Source organism: Sus scrofa, chromosome 2, assembly GCF_000003025.6.
Source record: "Sus scrofa isolate TJ Tabasco breed Duroc chromosome 2, Sscrofa11.1, whole genome shotgun sequence".
Lineage (NCBI taxonomy): Eukaryota > Metazoa > Chordata > Mammalia > Artiodactyla > Suidae > Sus > Sus scrofa.
The window spans coordinates 97,402,829-97,423,737 of NC_010444.4; the positions used below are offsets into that span (position 1 = coordinate 97,402,829).

Below are 20,909 nucleotides of genomic sequence, written 5' to 3' on the forward strand. Positions count from 1 at the left end.
TATGGAGGAAGATAAATAAGCTGCTGCCCATTGATCTGAATCCCTTTGCCTCTAAGTTCTCACTTGACACTACACAATGTCATTTCCTTTTGTGACCTCTATGTCTTGATCTGAAAATCTAACCAGTCAATTTCTCACTGAGGGGGAGAGAACAGTTTTGTTAACATCTGGGTTTTTTTAGGTCTTTTATTTTTAAGTTCCAGTTGAAACCTCCTTGATCTGCCTACCAGGGAATTGGAACACAGACTATGTGCCTGCCGCCTAAATCTCTCATCTCTTTATTTGTTCTACAGAATATTGATTTAGATTTTGGCCTATTCGCATTGCTTTAAACTTTTAAACACGGGCTCTTATAGCTAGAGGAAACACTTTGCTGAAGCTAACATGATCACCCAAGAGAACTTATTGGGGAAATACATAGACCAAAATTAGCCCTTGGCTCTGAATGTACAGCTCCCATTGAAACCAGCCGAAGCTGAACTCAGGATTTGAAGACACATTTTCCTTTACGTTGAATATAAAGGCTTTTTGAAAGGCTTGGGCTTATTTGAGTTTCTGTTGAAGAAGCTGAATTAGCTCTATGTCATATTATAAAAAGAGAAGCAGCACTGCTTCTTCAATTTGTCTTCTAAGGATTCTTTTACTATCTAACAAAATTGCCAAGACACCGCTTTTTGTTTCTGTACACTTATTGTTTAATATTACAAAGGACCAGGCATTATATCAAGCACTTTCTGTCTTCTACAATTCCTACAACATTTTACTATAACATTTCCTAATTATTTACAACCAAAATAACAACAAAAACAGTAATATTTAGAATAAAGATGAGAGAAGGGCAAAATGGTGGTTGAAAGCAAACAGTGTAAGTCTCTGATGAAAGACCAATTTTAGGTTCTGACTGGACCAAATGATGACTGCCATAAATCACCTCACTCTTCAGAAAGATCTTCTACTATGCTGTGGATTGTGCTGTTGAGAAAGATCAGGATTTCTCAATGCCTCACTTCATATCCCATTTTAGTGTTGAAATGCTCAGGGAAGAATTAGCTGTACTTACAAATTAAGACTACACTGGAACCAATAAGCACAGCCTAAGTGATGTAGCAATTTGGGAAGCACAGAGATGGGAACCTGCCCTAGCCTGAGAGGGTCAGAGAAGATTTTGTTGAAGCCTGAAATCTTGAATTGAGTCTTTAAAATATTAAGAGGTGTGTATATGTGTGTACAAGTACCCAAGAAAAGACAACACTCAAGACAGAGGATAGAGCGCAAACAATGCATGTACAGAACATAAATCTTTGTAACAAACATGAGTCAGGTTGTGGAGGATTATCCTGGAGAGACTATCAGGAAACTCGGTTGTCAAGTCAAGGGGTTTCATTTTTTTTCCTGAAAGCAATGAGTAACCATTGAAAGTTTTAAGCTAGAGATAACAGGGACAAATGCATTTTAGAAATATCACTCTGACTGGTTATTGGAGGATGGTGTTAGAAAGAACAAGCCTGGAAATATCCAAGTGGATGTTGGAGTTGTCACAGTAATTCAGGTGAGAGAACATGAAGGCAAAAACAAGAGAAGTGGTAGTAAGAAAAATATTAGAAAATGGAGTCAACAGGTCTTGATGAGTGATTATATGGGGAGGAAGGGGAAATGGAAAGATGAAGATGGAAAAGCAATGAAGATTAATGAGTCAAAGGTTTATGACTTGGGTGACTAGCTGGCTAACGTCTCCATCAAATGAGAGACAGAGTAATAAAAAGAGAGCAGATTTTGAGAGAAGAAACATGGATAAAATGAGGAGAGTGTCATGTCATCAAAAACAAGGGAATAAAGCACTTTAAGAAAAAGAGTATTATAAGTAATTAGGGATATACTGAGCAAGCAGTCTTCATGGAATGCAATCATACAAACAACATGATCTTCTCTGTTGATTGGCTATTTAAGTTTGCTCAGTGAACCTAGCAATTCTTCCCCTCTTGGTAAAAATCCAGGAGGCCTCCAACTTTTCTGCTTTTCAGGTAATAGAGACTATAATAATCACTTTAAGTCAAACTTCTTTACTTATTTTGAAATAATTACGTATTCACAGAAAGTTTCCTAAAGCCCCCCCATGTACTTTTCACCTAGTTCCCACACCCCACAATGGTTACATCTTATATAACTACATTATGGTATCAAAACCAGGAAATTGACTCTGATACAAGCTGTATGTATAGTCCTCTATCATTTTATCATGAGCATATTTGTATAACCACCACTGCAATCACACTATCAAACTACTCTATTACCACAAAGATCTCCCTTAAGTCAACCCTAACCCTTGGCAACCACTGCTTTTCTTTCCATCTCCATAATTTTGTAAATGCAAGAACATACTAAACGTAACCTTTAGAGACTGTTTTTCACTAGGCATAATGTCGTTGAGATCCACTGAAGTAGCTACATGTAAGAATAGTTCATTCCTTTTAATTGCTGAGCAGTATTCTACCATATGGATGTACTAGTTTAATCATTCATCTATTGAGAGCCATTTGGTTGTTTCCAGTTTTTTACTATGAAGGATAAATATGCTAAAAAATGGTCATGTACACATTTTTATGTGGACATAACATTTCATTTCTCTAGGATTGCTGAGTCATATAGTAAATGCATGTCTATTATTTTTATGAAACTGTCAAACTACTTTTCAAAATGGATATAACATTTATAATCCTAACAGGAATATATGAGATCTAATTTCTCCTCATCCAAGACAGCTTTTGGTGTTGTCATGTTTTCACTGTTCTAATAGGTGTGTGGTGTTTCTTATCATGGTCAATTTGCATTTCCGTAGTGTCTAGTTATGAGCAATATATTTTTGAGCACTTATTTGTAATCTATTTATCCTCTCTAGTGAAATACCTGTTCATGTTTTTCACCCATTTTCCAACCGAATTGTTGGAATTCTTTTTACTATTGAGTTTTGAGGGTTCTTTACAAATTCTAGATTTGAATCCTTTATCAGACATGTAGTTTGCCAATATTTAAAGTCTGTACCTTGTCTTTTCATCCTCTTGAGTCTTTCACAAAGCAAAAGTTTTGATGAAACTCAATTTATTATTCTTTTCTTTTATGGATTATCCTCATGCTGTAACACCTAGGAACTCCTCACCAAGCCTCAGGTGTCAAAAAATTTTTCTATTTTAGCATCTAAAGATTTTAGTTTTATATTTTACATTGAAATCTGATCCATTTTGACTTAATTTTTGTAGGTATGAAGTTTAGATCAAGATTTTGTTTTGTAGGAGTTCCCATCGTGGCGCAGTGGTTAACGAATCCGACTAGGAACCATGAGGTTGCAGGTTCGGTCCCTGCCCTTGCTCAGTGGGTTAACGATCCGGCGTTGCCGTGAGCTGTGGTGTAGGTTGCAGACGCAGCTCGGATCCCGCGTTGCTGTGGCTCTGGCGTAGGCCGGTGGCTACAGCTCCGATTGGACCCCTAGCCTGGGAACCTCCATATGCCGCGGGAGCGGCCCAAGAAATAGCAACAACAACAACAAAAAGACAAAAAAAAAAAAAAAAAAGATTTTGTTTTGTAGACCCACAGATGCTATTCAATATAGCATCATTTGTTGAGAAGACTATCTTTCCTCCATTGAACTGCTTTTGCACATTTGTTAAATATCACTTTAGAATTTAATTTAATTTAATTCTAAATAGCTTTAGAATTTTGTGGGGCTATTTTTGAGTTTTCTGTTATGTTGATTCACAAATCTATCTCTCAACTATATCATACAGTCTTAAATACTATAGCTGAATAATAATTCTTGATATTGGATTAAATGATTATTCTTTATGCTTTTCCAAAATTGTTTTAGCAGTAGTAGTACCTTTGCCTTCCCATATAAATTTTATGAAAAAGAACTTGTTTATATCTACAGAACTCTCCCTTGGATTATGATAGGAATTGCATTAAACCTGTGTATCAATTTGGGGAGAAAATTGCATCTTTACTATATTTAGTCTTCCAGTCCATGAACACAGACCATTCATAGATTATTTTTAGATTTTCTTTGATTTCTTTCATCAATGTTTTGTAATTTATAACATAAAAGTCCTGAACATGTTTTCTCAGGTTTACTAAGTATTTCTCTTTTTAAAATGATTTTAACTATTATATTTTTTATTTTCAATTTTCACATGTTTATTCATTGTTTATGGAAAAACAATTTATTTTCATATGCTGACTTCGTGGCTTTGTATTCTGTGACCTTGCTGTACACATTTATTAGTTTTGGGGTTTTGTTTTTAATGCCCTAGAATTTTCTCCTTTATATTTTCAGGTGTGGAGGGGCAACAGATTTTTTTCTGTACTATCTGACTGGGTAGAAAGTTGTTAATATTTTTTGTCTTGGTAGACTGGTACTTTGGTGATAAAGAGAATGAATTTGTTGTGTATGGTTTTTTTGCATTTGCATTTTTGTTGTTGTTTTATCTTTGCACCCATTGGAATTTCTTGATTATTGACTTCTCTAGAAATGGAGAAATACCCAGTCTGATCTGTGAAGTAAAAAGAAAAACCAGGGAATTCACCACCATGTTGCCCCTCAGGTCCCACATTCCTGAGCTGGTCTGCTTTCCTCTCCTTAATGTTCACTCTACTTATGTGTGTTTTTATATATTATGTCCAGGAGTTTAGCTGTACTTAATAAAAGGAATATGGGACGATACCTATTCCATCCTTCTGAAAAAGATATCCTCCAAATCATAACACTTTTATGTCTCAATCAAGTTCAGAGTTTCTATACTTTCCTTCTGTGATGGAAGGCCTTGGAGGAAAGAAAAAAAAAAAGTAGCATCATAACTCTCTAGAATAGGTGAATATTTAAAGTTGACTTTTTCTCTTATGGGTACTTCACAAGTTCTCCAGAATCGCTCCATCCAAGACTCTCTGAATGCCACTCCGTTGCTGATGAAAGTATCTCTGCTTTAGCCAGGTACTGCTAATCACACCTCAACTGCAGATCCCACAGTATCTTACTGCAAGAGCTTCCCTATGGCAGGATCCCTATTTTCTTGGCTGCACCCACAGCATGTGGAAACTCCTGGACCAGAGATCAAACCCACACCTCAGCAGTGACTTGAGCTGCTGCAAAGATAGAGTCAAATCTTTAACCCATTGTGACACAGCAGAAAACTCCAGGAATCTTATTTAAAAGTCCCCCCAAAACATTTCTACTCAGAGTTCCACATATCTGCCTTAAAATTTAAATTCTTTTGGCTACAATGGAGGAAAGAGATGTACTGTGTCAAGGTCCATAGACATGGCTTCTATTTAGCTATCAAAGGCTTTCAAAAGTTTCTCGGATGTAAGCCTAGTCTACTGTGTCCCTTCAACTTTAGAAAACACTTACAAAGCACTTCCCCACCAGTCTTGCAGTGGTAGGGGAAGGGAAGGAATCATAACTCAGCTTTTTCCAAAGAAATTATGTTCAACAAATCATCTCAAATTCTCAACCCTGCACCTTTCTATATGCTCAAAATAAGCAAAGGGCTTATGAGTCCTCAAGCCAGTTTTCAATCATTTTCATTGAAAATATGCATTATGCAGTACCCCTCCCCGACTTATATTACCACATCTTGGTATCTGAGTCAAATTTTCCCATTTAACATCCTTTTACACATTACGATGAAGGCAAATTCGGCAGGTGCCCTATAAATATTTTCTCAATGAATGTGGTATTACTGCACTTACTTAGCATTTCCCTCAATCGATTAAAACAAAATGGGGCTCTTAGAACAGAATTGGATTTTTTCTCAATCTTAACTAAGATATCCATACACAGGGTACACATAGTAGGCACTCAAATCGTGAATTACTGAATTGAGTTATACTCAATAGTGAAACACTATTGTTCGACAAAAGCTCAAGCAGCACATAATGAATTAGCTGGCATGCAGTAATCATGTGTTATTGAAATTGGTGATAATTTACTTGTTATCTGCTATGGGTTTTTTAAAAAAAATTTCTCTTTCCATTAGGATTTCATTTTCAGCATTTGCTTGTCAGTAAAATCCTCACATCACTAATGTAACTTCTCATCATAGGCAGAATTGAATATTCATGCCTAGCTCAAATCACTGTTATTCTGGCCTGTTGCTTTTTTTTCCCCAGATAGTTAACCCATCATTTGTATGGAAAATTTATTACAGTTTGCCATCTATAGACTCTCTTTCAGTCTGTTCCATGAACTGTAAATATGGTAAGAAATTGTATTGATTATGGAGGGTGGGGAGAGAAAAATTAGGCACCTAAGTAACAATCTTGTATTTGTTCCACCCATTGAGACGTTTATCATTCTTCCTACTTTTGCTGATTATTCCTAGTAACAGAATTCTTCCACTAGTTAAATGTTCTTCTAAAGTCTTCCTATCATATTAATGAAGAATCTTATTAAAGACCAAAGCACATTAACCAGTGTAAAAAATTTCTGTGAATACAAACAGGATGAACTGCTATGATTTCATATCACAAAAAAGTATACTGCTCTTTTTACCTGATAGATTTGCATTTTAATTTTTATTAGATTATTTGCTAATAGACCAATGAATGTACTCTAGCACTTTTTGCAGAAGTAATGAATTCTTTGTAATATGAGATTTTCATGACAGCTCTCTGCTATTAATAAACTTTGCTGAGAGTATAGAGAAAAGGGTGAAGTTGGTTTGAGAATTATTCGATCTGCAGATTAGTGAAATGAATGAGTCAAGTTCTACTTTATCAAAAATATTGTTCATAATCATGTGTATGCTAAACAGTTTATATTGATTCTGGCCAGCAGCGACAGAAGCCACCATTAATTTGTACTGATAACCAAGAGCTGGTGTCTTCCTCTACCAGGCAACCTGTGAAAACAGGCCCAAATTACTGTTGGTGATGGGAGTTCCCATTGTGGTGCAGTGGTTAACGAATCCGATTAGGAACCATGAGGTTGTGGGTTGGGTCCCTGGCCTTGCTCAGTGGGTTAAGGATCTGGCGTTGCCATGAGCTGTGGTGTGGGTCACAGACTCAGCTCAGATCCCGCGTTGCTGTGGCTGTGGCGTAGGCCAGCAGCTACAGCTCGGATTTGACCCCTAGCCTGGGAACCTCCTTATGCCATGGGAGTGGCCCTAGAAAAGGAAAAAAGACAAAAAAAGAAAGAAAAAAAAACAAATTATTGTTGATGCTTAATATTAATTAGGCTTTCTTTTGCTCTGTGATGTCTACCAATAATTCGCTGCTACTAGTCAACCATTAAATGGTTAATTATGACCTGAAACAGTACGTGTGCCATCAGGGAGTAATGCAAAAAGGAAAACTGGATTAACTGAGTCTCATAAACAGCATATTCTGTAAGGTGCTTACTTTCTAGGAGCTTCCATTCTGTAGACTGGCATTCATCATGGACACCATATTTATTTTAACATAAAATCATCTAAATGAATATTAACTTCATGTTAACAATATAACCCCCTTATTTTGCCCACACAGAAAACTAAAACTGTATGATCCATCATCAAAACAGTATCTTTTTAACTAAGAAATAACAAGCATAAAACTCCTAAGCATGTTCAGGCTTATGTCATATAATGTAATCCATAGATCATCCATTCTAGATGTTTCTACATCATTTTCTTCTCATTCCAGCCACACACCCTTCCTCAACAGGTAAAACAGGCTTTCATGTCTTATTTCCCCATCCTATCTTATTTCCCCCTCTCCTCCAGAACAGGTCCTGTAGTTCCTTAAAACCCATTTGCTTCCCACCAAACCCATTCTACTCCTCAGCCTACCTTCATTTCCTCTCCTATTCAATTTTGGATTAGTTGCCAAAGTTCAATCTGCGGCCCAGGTTCAATCTTTGGTCTGGGAACTGAGATCCTACATAAAGCCACTGCACACCTCAACCAAATAAATAAATTAAAATAATCTTCAAGCATCAGTTCAGACAACGAAATTAATTCCTTGGGTGAATGTCAGACATTTGAAAGGAGGATCATCCTTAAAAGGTTTTATCTGCCACATACACAGGCAGGCAAGGCACTGGATGAAGGATTGAAACAGCATGGCTTATAGGACTTAGAACATCACCAAAGAGTTAATACAGTAGCTAGCAAAGAGCAAAAGGCTAAATGACATGCCTGGAACTGGTCAAGGTTAAAAGCAGAAATTACTGCCCATGGAAAAATGACCAAGTATAAACCTCGAGTTACACTAACAAAATTAAGCAGACTCAGGAAATTTAACAATCTTAGCTGAAAAGTGACGGGTTAACAATCTACACTTTCAGGAGGGGAAAAAAAAAAGTAAGAGGCCAAAATAACAGTGATTTGAGCTAGGCATGAATATTCAATTTTTCCTATGATGAGAAGTTACATTAATGATGTGAGGATTTAACTGACAAGCAAATGCTGAAAATGAAATCCTTAATGGAAAGAGAAATATTTTTCAGAAACCCATTGCAGATAATAAGTAAATTATTACCAACTTCAATAAAATATGATGATGAACACGCAAACCTTTAATGTCTAACATTAGGCATTGCTGAACAATAGAGGTTTCAGAAAGATGAGCACCTTTTCATGTTGCTCCTTTTATTTTTAAAGTATCCACGTCTCCTTGAGATTTCTTTTAGCAATTAATAAAAGAAAAGCAGTTAGAGGGTTTTAAAGGTATTCTTTACTTTTTGAAGGAATAAGGAAAAGTGGAGGTTTTCCTTTTCCCCCTATTAATAAATATGACTTTTTTAAAGTAGTGTGTGTTACATTTTCTTGGGCATGTCAATAAACACATAATTAAAATTTGTAGATTAAATTTTCACCAATAAACAGTAGTTAGACATAAAATAAATTAGACATAAAATAGAATTCATTTTAGCAATTTTAAATACAAAAGTGTCCAACTGTATTCAGTCAGTAGGTGTTACCTTGTTGTTCTCAGGGGCAAAGAAGAAAAACCAAACATTTCAAGAGCTTCTTGTTAACAGTGTTACTTCACACAGCAAAATTTATTTGAAATTCACGGTGGTCTGGTCTTTCTGAGGAAAAGAGCCAGACAGAGTGCTGTATGTCAGTCAACTAGCAGTGTGAGTTTGAAGAGAAAGTGATTCCTTTCTGCTTAGTATCAGCCTGTTACTGAAAACAATTTTACCCATCAGGATGAAAATCAGAGACCCTTTCTGAGAATAGAAAAGGAAATCTGAAGCTGAGGTAAGGTGCTAATTTCTAATATCTACAGTAACTGAACTAAAATGAAAGAAAATAAGTTGACCCAAGCAGATGAGACCTTTGGAACTCTATGAGTCAGAATTCCCAAGAAGTTTCTGGTTGCAACAACCTTGAAAGTGTTACAGATATCAAATCAGAATGGAATAATCTCTCCCCAACTTATTGATCTATCTATGACTTCAACAGGAGCTAAAGTAATTTATCATTCAATGCCTGGAGTTATCCTCCTGATGCTTTCTCCTGGAAATAATTATCTGGAGAAAAAAATCACTTAAAAATAACTTCTTATCCTCTCTTGATCCTATATTGGATTAACATGATTCTAATAGCTCCATTAAATTTCAGGATGGGGAGTTCCCACTGTGGTGCAGCAAATTAAGGACCTGACATTGTCAGCTGCAGCTCAAACTCAATCCCTGACCCAGGAATTTCCATATGCAGTGGGCAGACAAAAAAAATCTTCAAGATATAAATGACCTCAAAAAATTATTTTATTACTGAATATAATACTACTTAACAAAATAATGGTTCTGAGAAGTCTTGAATTAAAGAGCTCTATGTATTCTCAATGAGTACTTTTTATTGTATACAAGTGTTCCTCTGGAACACATTTTGAGAAATACTGCCCTAAGCAATCAAAAAATAACAGGAATCTTCCTTCCTTTAAGCACTATTAAATCTGGTATTTGCCAGCTAGATTTCTGTCTACTCTATGCTTTCTCTATTTAGTCTATTTTAATGATTTAGTTGAATTTACAAAGAAAAAAAGAATCCCTCCTTTATATAAAAAAAAATCAACTCAGATCCTGAATGAAATTGTAAAGAGACTTAGTAATCTGTTTTTTACAGAGATGAAAACTGAATTGAAATATAAATGTTCATGAAAAAAGAAATGTGTTCAACATTAAACAGGAAATAGGACCTTGATTAGCATGTGTCATCCTTGTTTATAACTTATTACAATAATTCAGCACACTAGTCCAAGCCACAGGCCTACTTTTTCTCTCCGTTATTCTCCAAACCTGCCTTCCACCCTCTGACACCACTATTCAGCACTCTCAGAACTCCTGACTTCTCACAATCCACTCCCTTGTCCTCTACCTATCTCATTTTCCTGAAGAGATGCCATGCTTGTAGATTGCCTCTTCCCCTTGAACTTCAGCCCCTATCACCACCACCCCCCTGCTCTTGGATACAAATCCTGTCCCTTACCTCTAGATCACACTGTCCAGTTCCCTGAATCCATCAGAAGCAATCAAACAAAACCCAGTTCTCCAACTACTAATCTACACTTCATTCTTCACATTAGATTCACCTACTCACCGTCTCTTTGGTGAATGATCTGCTATATCTTATTGACAAGTATAATCAAGATGGCAAGTTGCAAGTTGGGTGGGGGGTGAAGTGGTACACAAAAAGACCTTAACATAGGAAAAAAATTTATTTCTCTATACACAGTCTTTCAATTAATCAAATACAGTACTAAGCCTTCCTTTTAGTTTTTAATTAAAAACTATATAATTAGTGACAAATTTATCATAACTTGAGTTTTACATTGGACAAGCAAATCACATAGAGTTATTCAATACTAGTAAGTAGCAAAATTTCCTGTGTCATAGAAATCAGAGTTTTCCAGACAGGCATTGTAAAACTTTTCTTCTACCCTCTTAGGTTTGGTCAGGCCCTGTGAATTAAACTAATAAAAGACAGACTAACAGAGAAAAAAGTTTATTTACACACAAAGTGAGCACACACACATGTAAACTCGAAGGAGTGGTTAGAACTAAATACTCATCTATCATGCTAACAAAGGGCAATAAATTGTGGAGAAGTGAGAAGACAAAGGAAAAGGAATTTGGGCTTCTAGGGATGATAAATTGCAGGAATGTAAATCTATGAGGGAAAATAATGGAAGATAAGTGTTGTTGGTAAGTCTTGTTGTACTGACTCATCTCCAAGTCCACTTTCTGCCTCCAGTGAGAAGGTTGTTCTCCTGCTCCTGTTACAGGAGAGGGGATGAGGGGGGGAGACATATCTTCACAAAGGGAAATTTATGTCCTACTTTTATGTAGAAATGGGGAAAGCAGATAATTTCTCCTGTGTCTGTTCTTAATTTCCTTCAGTTCAAAATAATCCTTATGCCAAAGTAGCATATTTTGAGGGGACATACTCTGATTCTCTTCAGCATAGAATGAAATGAGGAGAAAAGTCATGTGTTTTGGGAACTGTAGGTATGTGACTACATCCAGTCTTGGCTCTATTCCAAGGGGAAAAGCCTTTTAAAGTGATATGTCCTTCTATCACTTTGTGTGGACTGATATTTGATTTATATCATATGCATTATATTTGATTCTACAGAAAACAAGAAAACTTGAAACTGTAAATCGAGATATTAAAAAAACAGACAACCCCTAAATTGCCTATTCATTGCATATGTGGATGATGTACTGTATTTATCTTCCTCGGTAGGGGTTATACAAATGAGTATTTGGGACTAAAAGTTTCAAACAGAAAGTGCTTGTGCTCTTTCAGTACATACTCTATTACTAGCAAGGTAGTCCGCTCATTTACTATAGCTGCAAATATATCTGAAAAAAAAATGAATAGCATTCTCCTAATTATCAAAAATAAGAATGCCTAATTCAATAATTTAAAAAGGAATGATTTCCAGAGGAAGTATTAGAGGAGAGCTTATGTGACTTTTCACTCAACAGTAGAGATAGCGCTCTGCTTATTCTGGTGATGAGGGTGGGGAGAAGTGAGGAAAAACAGAACTCAGGGATACAAATTAAACTGTGATGAAGAAAAATAATTTTGAACAACCTTACTAAGTCCAAACCAATGACAACTGCCCCCAGCCTCCTCCCCTACCCTCTTCACCATTCTTCTTTCTCTTTCTCTGTCTCTCTGCCTCCTTCCACCTCTCTCCCTCTCCTTATAATCTGTCTTTTGTTTTTTGGGTTTTTTTTTTTTTTCTATCTAGGGAAATAAGATTTGGGGAACATGAATATTTTTTAGTTTAGTCTCACGAGTTTTTATGTATATGATGCTTCCTGCCAAATAGCTGAACCATTAGAATTGTAGATCTAGCCTGTAACGTTGTATGTTGTCCTTTAGTTGACCGTCTGCACCAATGAAAGGCACTGTTGTCAAGACATGCCCCTTTGCCCTTGTGGTTACCATTTTACTCCAAAGGATTTCTAAGGGTGAAGCTATTATATTGCTCCAGCTACTGTATTCACCCTAGTGAGTCACATTTTGGCTAAAAGCCTAATAGAAGGCAGAGTCAGTACTGAATTCAGATGAATTTATTCTTCAATATTTTTTAAATGATACTTTTAGAACAAGGCCCTACTGGAAATTAACAACAATATAACTGTTATAAAATCAAAAACAACATAGAAGCACGTGTCATTTAATTTAAGTAATATATTTTTTTAAATTCTTATGTAAAGTGAGTTTCTTTTAAACTGTCAATGATTTTAATCTAAATGCAGATACATATTCTGCTGACCAAAAAAAAAAAAAAAAGCCCCCTCTATGTGGTAGTAGTTATAACTAAGAATGTGGTTGCTTATGTAATATCAAATATTTAAAGAAAAGTAACATTGTTCTGATAAAACATTAACCAAATCTTTAGAACTACAATAATATAACAAAAAATTATAAAATAAAAAATAAAACTATTATACTGAGGGAAAATCTGAAAGTACATCCCATTATGCACTATCTGATCCTGCTTCTATAAAGAAAGCAAGTTCTAAATCTAAAATAGTCTACTTTCAGAGTTCCCTTGTGGCACAGCAGGTTAAGGATCTGGCAAAGTTACTGCTGTGGCCCAGGTCCACAGGCCCAGTATCAATGTCCCAGGAATTTTCACATGCTGCAGGTGTAGCCAAAAAATTAATTAATTAATTAAATAGTCTACTTTCCACAAACCTCAAAATACTTCAACAGTTGAGGCAATTATCTTTTTATTTGTACTTTAAACACAAATAGAAAAAATTAATCCCTCTCTAAGCATTTGAGTTTCATAATCTTTAGAGTCATTCTGCTGTTAAAATGCCACGTTACCCTGAACAGTTCACTTTAAATCTCTGGATTTGAGTAGGTTTTTTAAGTATCCTTAGAAACATTTCAGTGATAGCAAGTGAGAAGCTCAACTTTGTTATGTACTGAGGGCCCACAAAGGGACATCATGAAAGAGCAGGTTGGAGGGGATTTCTCTGACTCCCCAAAAGTCACCTCAAATAAATGTATAACCTAAGTAAATAAGACACACCCCAAGCCTCAACATACCTGCAAACAAGTTGTTACCCCCAAATCTTTCATAGAGACATCTTAAGCCACAGCGGGACCCACTTACTATTTGATTTTTTGAAAGGTTTTTGAGAGGTTTTGCTCAGTTGGGGAGGAAAATGACTAGTGAAATCAAATGAGCTTCGGATTTTATAGTTAGACCAAATGGGACTAAAATTCCTAACCTGCTCTCTGTGAAACCCTGGGCAGATTCTTTAACACCTCAGTTTCAGTTTCCTCAGTTTAAAATCAAGGATAATACCCAACTCACAAAGTCGCTGCAGTGATTAATAAAATACTGCGTATAACTAGCATGTCAAAATTTGGGTGGCTTTCCCTGGGCTGTGAGAACTCTGCAATCCTTTGAACTGGAACTTCTAAGACTTCCAATAATCCCTGAGGCAATTATACACATTGGCACCCCTTGTCTTCTAGGCTCTGGCTTCCCCAAATTTTACCTCTGCCTCACTCCATATGAAAATCAGTATACTTATTTCTGTTTTCACAAGCATTCATAAGTAAAATGTGATTACATAAGTCGGTTCATACATTTTCTCTCTTACTGGCTTCCTCTCCCCCATCTATTTCTACCTTCCCATGAATGGCCTAGGAGTTCCAAATTTTTCCCTATTACAAAAAAAAAATCTCTTACTCTACCATCTTGGCAATAGCTATTATTCATATCCTTATTCTAGCCTACACACTGTCCATGCCTTATTTTCAATAGTTATAGAAAATGCAATTTTAAAAGTTCTAGACATTGTGATTCTATCCCCAAAATATGTTATGCCAACCACACATTGTTTTAATAGTTATGCTTTTTAGGTTAAGATAAATCTCATTATTCAAAATGTGGTCCATTGACCACAAACCATCAAATCATCTGGGAAATCATTAAAAATACAGATTCTCAGGACCCATTCCAGACTAATGAGTTGGCAATAACCCCATCTTCCTTGCTGTACAGTTCTGGAGGATTCACCCAACTTGTACCTAAGCCAATCAATGCCATAAATTCCTGGTCTCAGGAATCACTTTAAGATGTAAACAATATGAAGACTGTCCAATCAGAGTGATGTTCCGTATTTGTGCTTTGTGTTTATTAGCAGAGGCCCTCTCTTCCACATCATACTATCCTTCAAGAATGAATAGGAAGCATGAAACCATAGTTGTTCTGCACAGCCTTCTTGCAATGATCAAGCAAGAAGCCTAAAGACAAATCCAATACAAAGAGGGTCTCAGAGAGTCGGCAGAGTGGAACCGAAACTGATGAACTGCCTTCTGAAACTTTTCCTACAGTTCAACGCACAAGCAAGTGCAGCCTAATTTTTGAGGCTGAGTGGAAAAAGCATGACCCAAGAGCTGAATATAATTTGCATTCTTCCAAACTAAGAATAATTTTTACATCTTAAATGATACAGGAAGAAGAGGAGGAAGAGGAAAAGGGGAGGAAGAAGCAGCAGCAGAAAAGAGGAAGACGGCGGCGGGGGGGGGAAGAGTGGAGGGAGCGGGACAAAAAAAGAGACATATTGCCCAAAAAACCTAAAATATTTACTGTCTAGCCCTTTACAGCAAAAGTTTGCTGACCCCTAAGCCAACCAAAGTATCCCAACAGTTGCTTTCTTTATTTCTTTATGCATGTCAACAGCCTGGCACTTAGCAGGTTTTTGTATTAGTTCTCACTACCACACTCCTAAATTCTCCCTTCTCTAAGATTCTGTGGTACATAGAACCAACAAGTGAAATATGCAAATATTATGTAAAACCATATTTTCTTACAGCTAGAATTGTTTACATCCATTAAGAGACTATGTTGCATTATACAATTGTTTAGAAGCACAAGTTACAGAACTAGCCTGCTTGGAACCCAATCTTCATCACTCACTTGCTGCAAGATTGTAGGCAAGTTATTCCACCTTTCTATGCCTCATTTCCCTTACCTAAGATGGAAGTAATATTTATAGTACCTACCTCATTCGGTGGACATGATGGTTAAAGGAGTTACTAATGGTAAAACAAATTAATAAAGGTTACCTTTAACATATCTCTGCTTTACAGTTTTCTAAAATGTTTAAATATCAATCAAGATTCATCTTAACATTGGTAGAGATTTATAATTGTCCAATAAATGTTCACAACTGTGGGGAATAAAGATCAGATTGCTCCCAATACTACAAACTTCATCTGATTACTGATATCCGCCTTCATGCTTTTAGCACCCTGTTCCTGGGTAGTGAGGGTTTAGGGTAAGTAAAAATATTCTTTGTCTACCAGCTCTCAAATTGTGGGCATTGGGAAAGAACAAGAAAGAGGACTAGAAAAGTACCTGAACTGCTATTCTGTTTTCTCCTTTATTGGTTTAAATGCTAATCTGCCACTTCTGAAGAACAACTATCCCTCAGAGCAAATGCTTAACTTCCTCTTCTTTCTTTCCCTCTGACTATATTTTTAGATAGATATCAAACAGGAAATTCCACTCAACTTAGAAATGGTGAATTTTCTAGCTAGAGATTGGAGGGTGGAGCCCACTGGTCTATCGATAATGAAGAATGAACCAGGGAGATGGGCAGAGGAAGGATGGGTGGATACTGGTAAAATAAGCGGCCATTTCTATTCCTCTTCCCCCACTAGGAATGAAAACAGAAGCTTTCATTTATCCCTAAGGAACAACTTTTAAGAATTAAGCCAGTCAATTTAAGGCAAAATTCAAAAATCAAAAAACAGGCAAGAGTACCAAGCAGAAAGAGCCACAGAATGGTTCTAATGCCCCAACACCGGATGGATGAGGGTGTGTAGGTAAGGAGAGACATAACAATGATTTGCCACTTACTGCTAAGTGTTGCCAAATGTGCTTAAGTACCTCATGTACTGGAAATACACTGCAAATTACCTTCCTTATGTTGTGAATAGGAACAGAAGCTTTTTCTTTCTTTCCTGTTTATATTATCGATCACTGCATATTCAAATCCACCTCTTCTGCCTTGTAAGAAATTGATGTATAGGATGTACTTTACAATACTTTGTACCTTTTGGATTTGAAACTGTAAGATCCCACAGTGTGACCTTTCTGAATGAGTCTATTAACCTAAATGTAGTTTCAACTTCTTAAGCCAGGAAATATGAAATCTCATACAACTACTAAAATTTTCACAAATTATTTTGAGATTCTCAAAGATAGCACTGTATTCTAAAAGAATCAATTGTAAATGTATTTCCACAGTTCCGTATTACTAAGGATCGCTAGCACTAGTTTCTGAAGTGTAAGAGATGTGGATGTGGTAATCTTCTAAGTTGGGAAATCAGCCTCTTTATTGAAGCTTGCACATGACAAGGTAAAAAAACTGTCATACATTCAAATTACCAAACTGGCAAGTTCACATAACACAAAGAGATTGGCCTGCTGATCATAAAATACCTTTGTACAAAAGTAATGGTTAACAAATAATTTAGTACCATGAAAGATTTCTTAAAGTCTTAATCTATTAAAAATATCAAAAATTAAGGTGCATTCTTAGTTTGTCCTCTCAATTCCATTTCACTATTTTTTAGCCAAGTAATACCTGCTTATAGTAAACAAATGAAATAGTACAAAAGGGTATATATTATATATATAAAATAAACACAAATATATATTATTTAAATGCAATTATATATTATGACTCCCTTCCACCACAGACACCATCACAGAGGAAACTACATATTACTAAAATAGTTTATTGCACCCTTCCCATGTAGTATAGGAATATATATACATTTTTTAAAACACCTGTACTCTGCTTTTTTTCATTTCATAACATTTTTAGATCAAATTCCCATCTGAACTAGTGGTCATGCAATCTTTTCAGTCTTAAAATCTGAATACCAAAACGCTGCACAAAGCGTTATTCTCAGTGCATCTTCTACTTATTCAATGCATGTTAAGTAAAAGAACAGTTGGTCACATAAGTGCAAGAAACACTTGGTTAAAAAAGGCAAATAGCCTTCTTTCTTGAACTTTCCAGACTCCTAAATGTACTAATTTGGGCAGTGAGTCATTAAAATTTTATGCTGTACACTACATTTCACAAAGTGATTCAAGCAACAAGTTTTCTTGCAGAGGAGCACCTTTGGGGATTGGTATTCCAAAGAACATGCTTTGGGAACTGCTGGGCTAGAGCATCTGGTTTAATCATCCTAAAAACTCTAGCAGACAGGTTGTATTATGCCCATTTTACCAAATAATAAAGCTGAGACACAGAAAATATTACTGAATTTCCCTATAGGCACCAGCTGCAAGTGACAGAACTGGCATTAATCCATGAAATAGATCCTTTTCTCCCTTCACCACTCAGAGCTGGTCATGCTTTTAACATCACTAGACACTACTGATATTCAAGAAATATTCCTTGTCTTTAACCTGATGAGACTGAGCTTAATAACATCTTGACAGTATAGGTCTGAGTATATCAGAAGGGCCAAAAACACCCTACCTATAGACAGTTCAATGGGATGTGAGAGAAGGAAGAAATGATTGTGGACATAGCTGTCCAGGAAAGGCTGACTGATTTGACCTAGAGCATGTTATTTATGCCCTTCTGCCACCAGTTTCTTCAGATACAAATCTAAGATGATGTCCGTCTGATGTTATTTCAAAGCAAATTAAATGAAGGCATTTACACAAAAGCTGACTTTCTCAAACAATGTTTGTTCTTATTGCCATCTCCAAATTTTGTTTCCAATTTCCTCCCACCCTTAACCTGTACCTTACTTGGGAAAATTAACCATTTTTCAGAAAGCTGTACGTCTTCTTTGCCATGATTCATGTAAAAATCTCACTTCTTAAAATTCAAAATTGTTAAAGCTTTTAAAAATATTTCTCTAAAATAAAAGTAGTTTTGAAGATTTCTAAGTCAAAAAGTACAAATATTTTCAAAATTACTGACAAGCCTTGTAATTTTTGCTCATAGATCAGAAAATGGAAGTAAATTAAGACCACTTGTAGGGAAAAAAAAAAATACCACAGGCCTCAGATGATAAGGACGGTAGAAAGTTACAGGCATGAGGTCAGAAGTGACTTGAAGGAAGAGTAAAGAAGACACTGACATCTCTCTCCGACTGAGTGGAGATGCAAAGTAGAAAGTGGATGGGAGAAAACCAGGAGATGTCTATTAGCAGAGGCAACAAATACAGGGTATCACTCTTCCTCCGTAATTTCCCCTATTTAGGTTCAGAATTCACCTACAGTCACAGTTTTCTCTAATCATATCCACAGCCTGAGGAATAACAAAATTACAGGCAAATAATTCCAGCCTTTGCTTTAATTTGCTCCCTAAATTTTAGCAACTTGACTTATTTTTTGAATTTCTGAGGTATCCTCTTCCTTGCTATGACCTTTTGGCTTTGGCAGAGATAATGCCATTTCTTGTACTAATGGACCTCTTGCTCCAATAAGATGCAGTATGTCCTAGTAAATTCCTATGGTGACATACCATTATTTAACCTCACCTGCATACCGTCTAAGTCAGTGCTTATTTTATACAGGGGTGATCTCCCACTCACCCTCACCCCTATTAGATCTAGACACTTTAAATGGAAGAACCAAGCTGCAGCTCACACATTTTTGAATTACTAAGTTAATTTTCTCACCCTGAAATTTTAGCTAAATTTGTATAAGACACTCAAGAAAAGATTTAAATATCCATTTCTTATTTTGGTAATCATACCAAATATGCCTTATGCACCAATTTACACATTCTGTTCCCTTCACTTCTTATTCCAAGCACTGCAGCAGCAACCAGTTCCATGCAGGCTTCAACCACACTGGAGCTGATGCAATCTGAGAGGCAGGGCTTCGTTCTGAACAATGGGAGAGGGAAGCCAATGGATCAATGTTCCCATCATTCTTTCCCCTATCCACTCTGAAATATATTTCACAGGTTTCTTGAAAGGGCCCTTGAGATTGAAAACCCATTGCCTGCTTGCATGACCAACTTAATAACACGTCATTGTATTGGTTTTTCCTCCTCCCTGTTTCACTCCTCTGTCCTGGTCCTTGGCTCTGTCAGATTTTATCCCCAAATAAACAACTCTTACAAAAGCCTCTGCCTCAGGCTCTGCTTTAGAGGGCAAGCTGGTGTATTGATCAAGGTTCAGTAGGGAAATAGAAACCATGCCAGAAATTTGAAGAAAGAAAATGTAGAAAGAATTTTTAGCTTGTAACAGAGGACTAACAAATGGCTAAGAAAATACTATGGAACAGGAGACCAGCAGATATGGGAAGTAGCTTCTACCTCTAGGGCTAAGACGAAGTATTCAAAGAAGGAATAAATTTGGAAGACAGCTCTCTCCAAGGCTGAGAGTCAAACCTCATTAGAGTGGTGTGGCTGTGGTCTTTGGATGGCTGAGGAGTCAACTGGCAGGCAGGTTCCTAGAGGGCAGCTCTTCTGGGGAGCCAAAGAGGAAGCTCTCCTCTGGGACAATGGGAGAAGCTTCTGGGAAGCTATGCCTGGGGTTCTGGTAAGAACCTCTAGGAAGCCACCTCTGATGCCGGCAAAACTGACCAGGAAGTCACCTTTTGGGGTATCAGTGACCCTCACTGGGAAAGCTCCCTTTGTACAAACAAAGCTTCCCATATCAGCTAGCCAAAAGTGCTCCCACTCCAGTAGCACAAAGCAGGACAAAGACGGGGAGTGGGGGGTGGCTGGAAACAGAGAGGCAGTAAATGACACCTAGCAAACAAACAAGGCAGAAACAGCATCTACCAACAAAGGGGAAAACATGTTCCTTCCCCCTACAATTTACCAAAGTCACCAGGACAGAAAAGCTCAGGCCTGAGCCACAGCATCTATCCAGGATCTGCCCGAACCATGTTCCTCTCACTTGTTCTTTTCTCCTCCCAGTTGCCCAGCTCAGAAGAGAACCTGAACCTTTATTGGCTTCAGGACTCACGTTTTCATCAACTTCTCATATCCATGGCTGTGTGTGAGAAGTGTTCTTGTGGCCCTTTCCAGGCCTATGAGATGCCACACAGGCCATGCCAGCCAATGAGCTCCTCGACCAGGGAGAGGAGTTCAACACCGCCCTTTCTCTCACACTTTTACTCAGAAACAGCGCTTGCCTGGAAGGTGTAAACCAAATTGAGTCTCAAGTGCAAAAGTGAGCTTGAGAACGAGGGTAGTCATCGTTTAGGTCCACAAACCTGTAAACTGCCTTCACTGATCAAGATCACAGGAATTGTTTTTACAAAAACTTACCTGTCTTCCAAATGTCACACAGCCTAAACAATAAGTTGTTTTTCGGAAACTTGGAGTCAGCAGCGCTCAGCTCCAGCTTGAGCCGGTTAAGACTGTTTAGGACCACTAACATTTCAACTAGGCATGCGCC

General features: G+C 37.0%; 1 long non-coding RNA gene across 4 annotated transcripts in view; it reads right to left on the minus strand.

Annotated features, from left to right (window-relative positions):
• Window positions 1-20,909, minus strand: part of LOC110259422 — a 622,305-nt gene extending 601,396 nt beyond the window's left edge. For all 4 annotated transcript variants that reach the window (XR_002341816.1, XR_002341813.1, XR_002341815.1 and 1 more), the window contains exon 1: window positions 20,780-20,909. This is a non-coding gene — a long non-coding RNA (uncharacterized LOC110259422). The remainder of the gene's footprint in view (window positions 1-20,779) is intronic.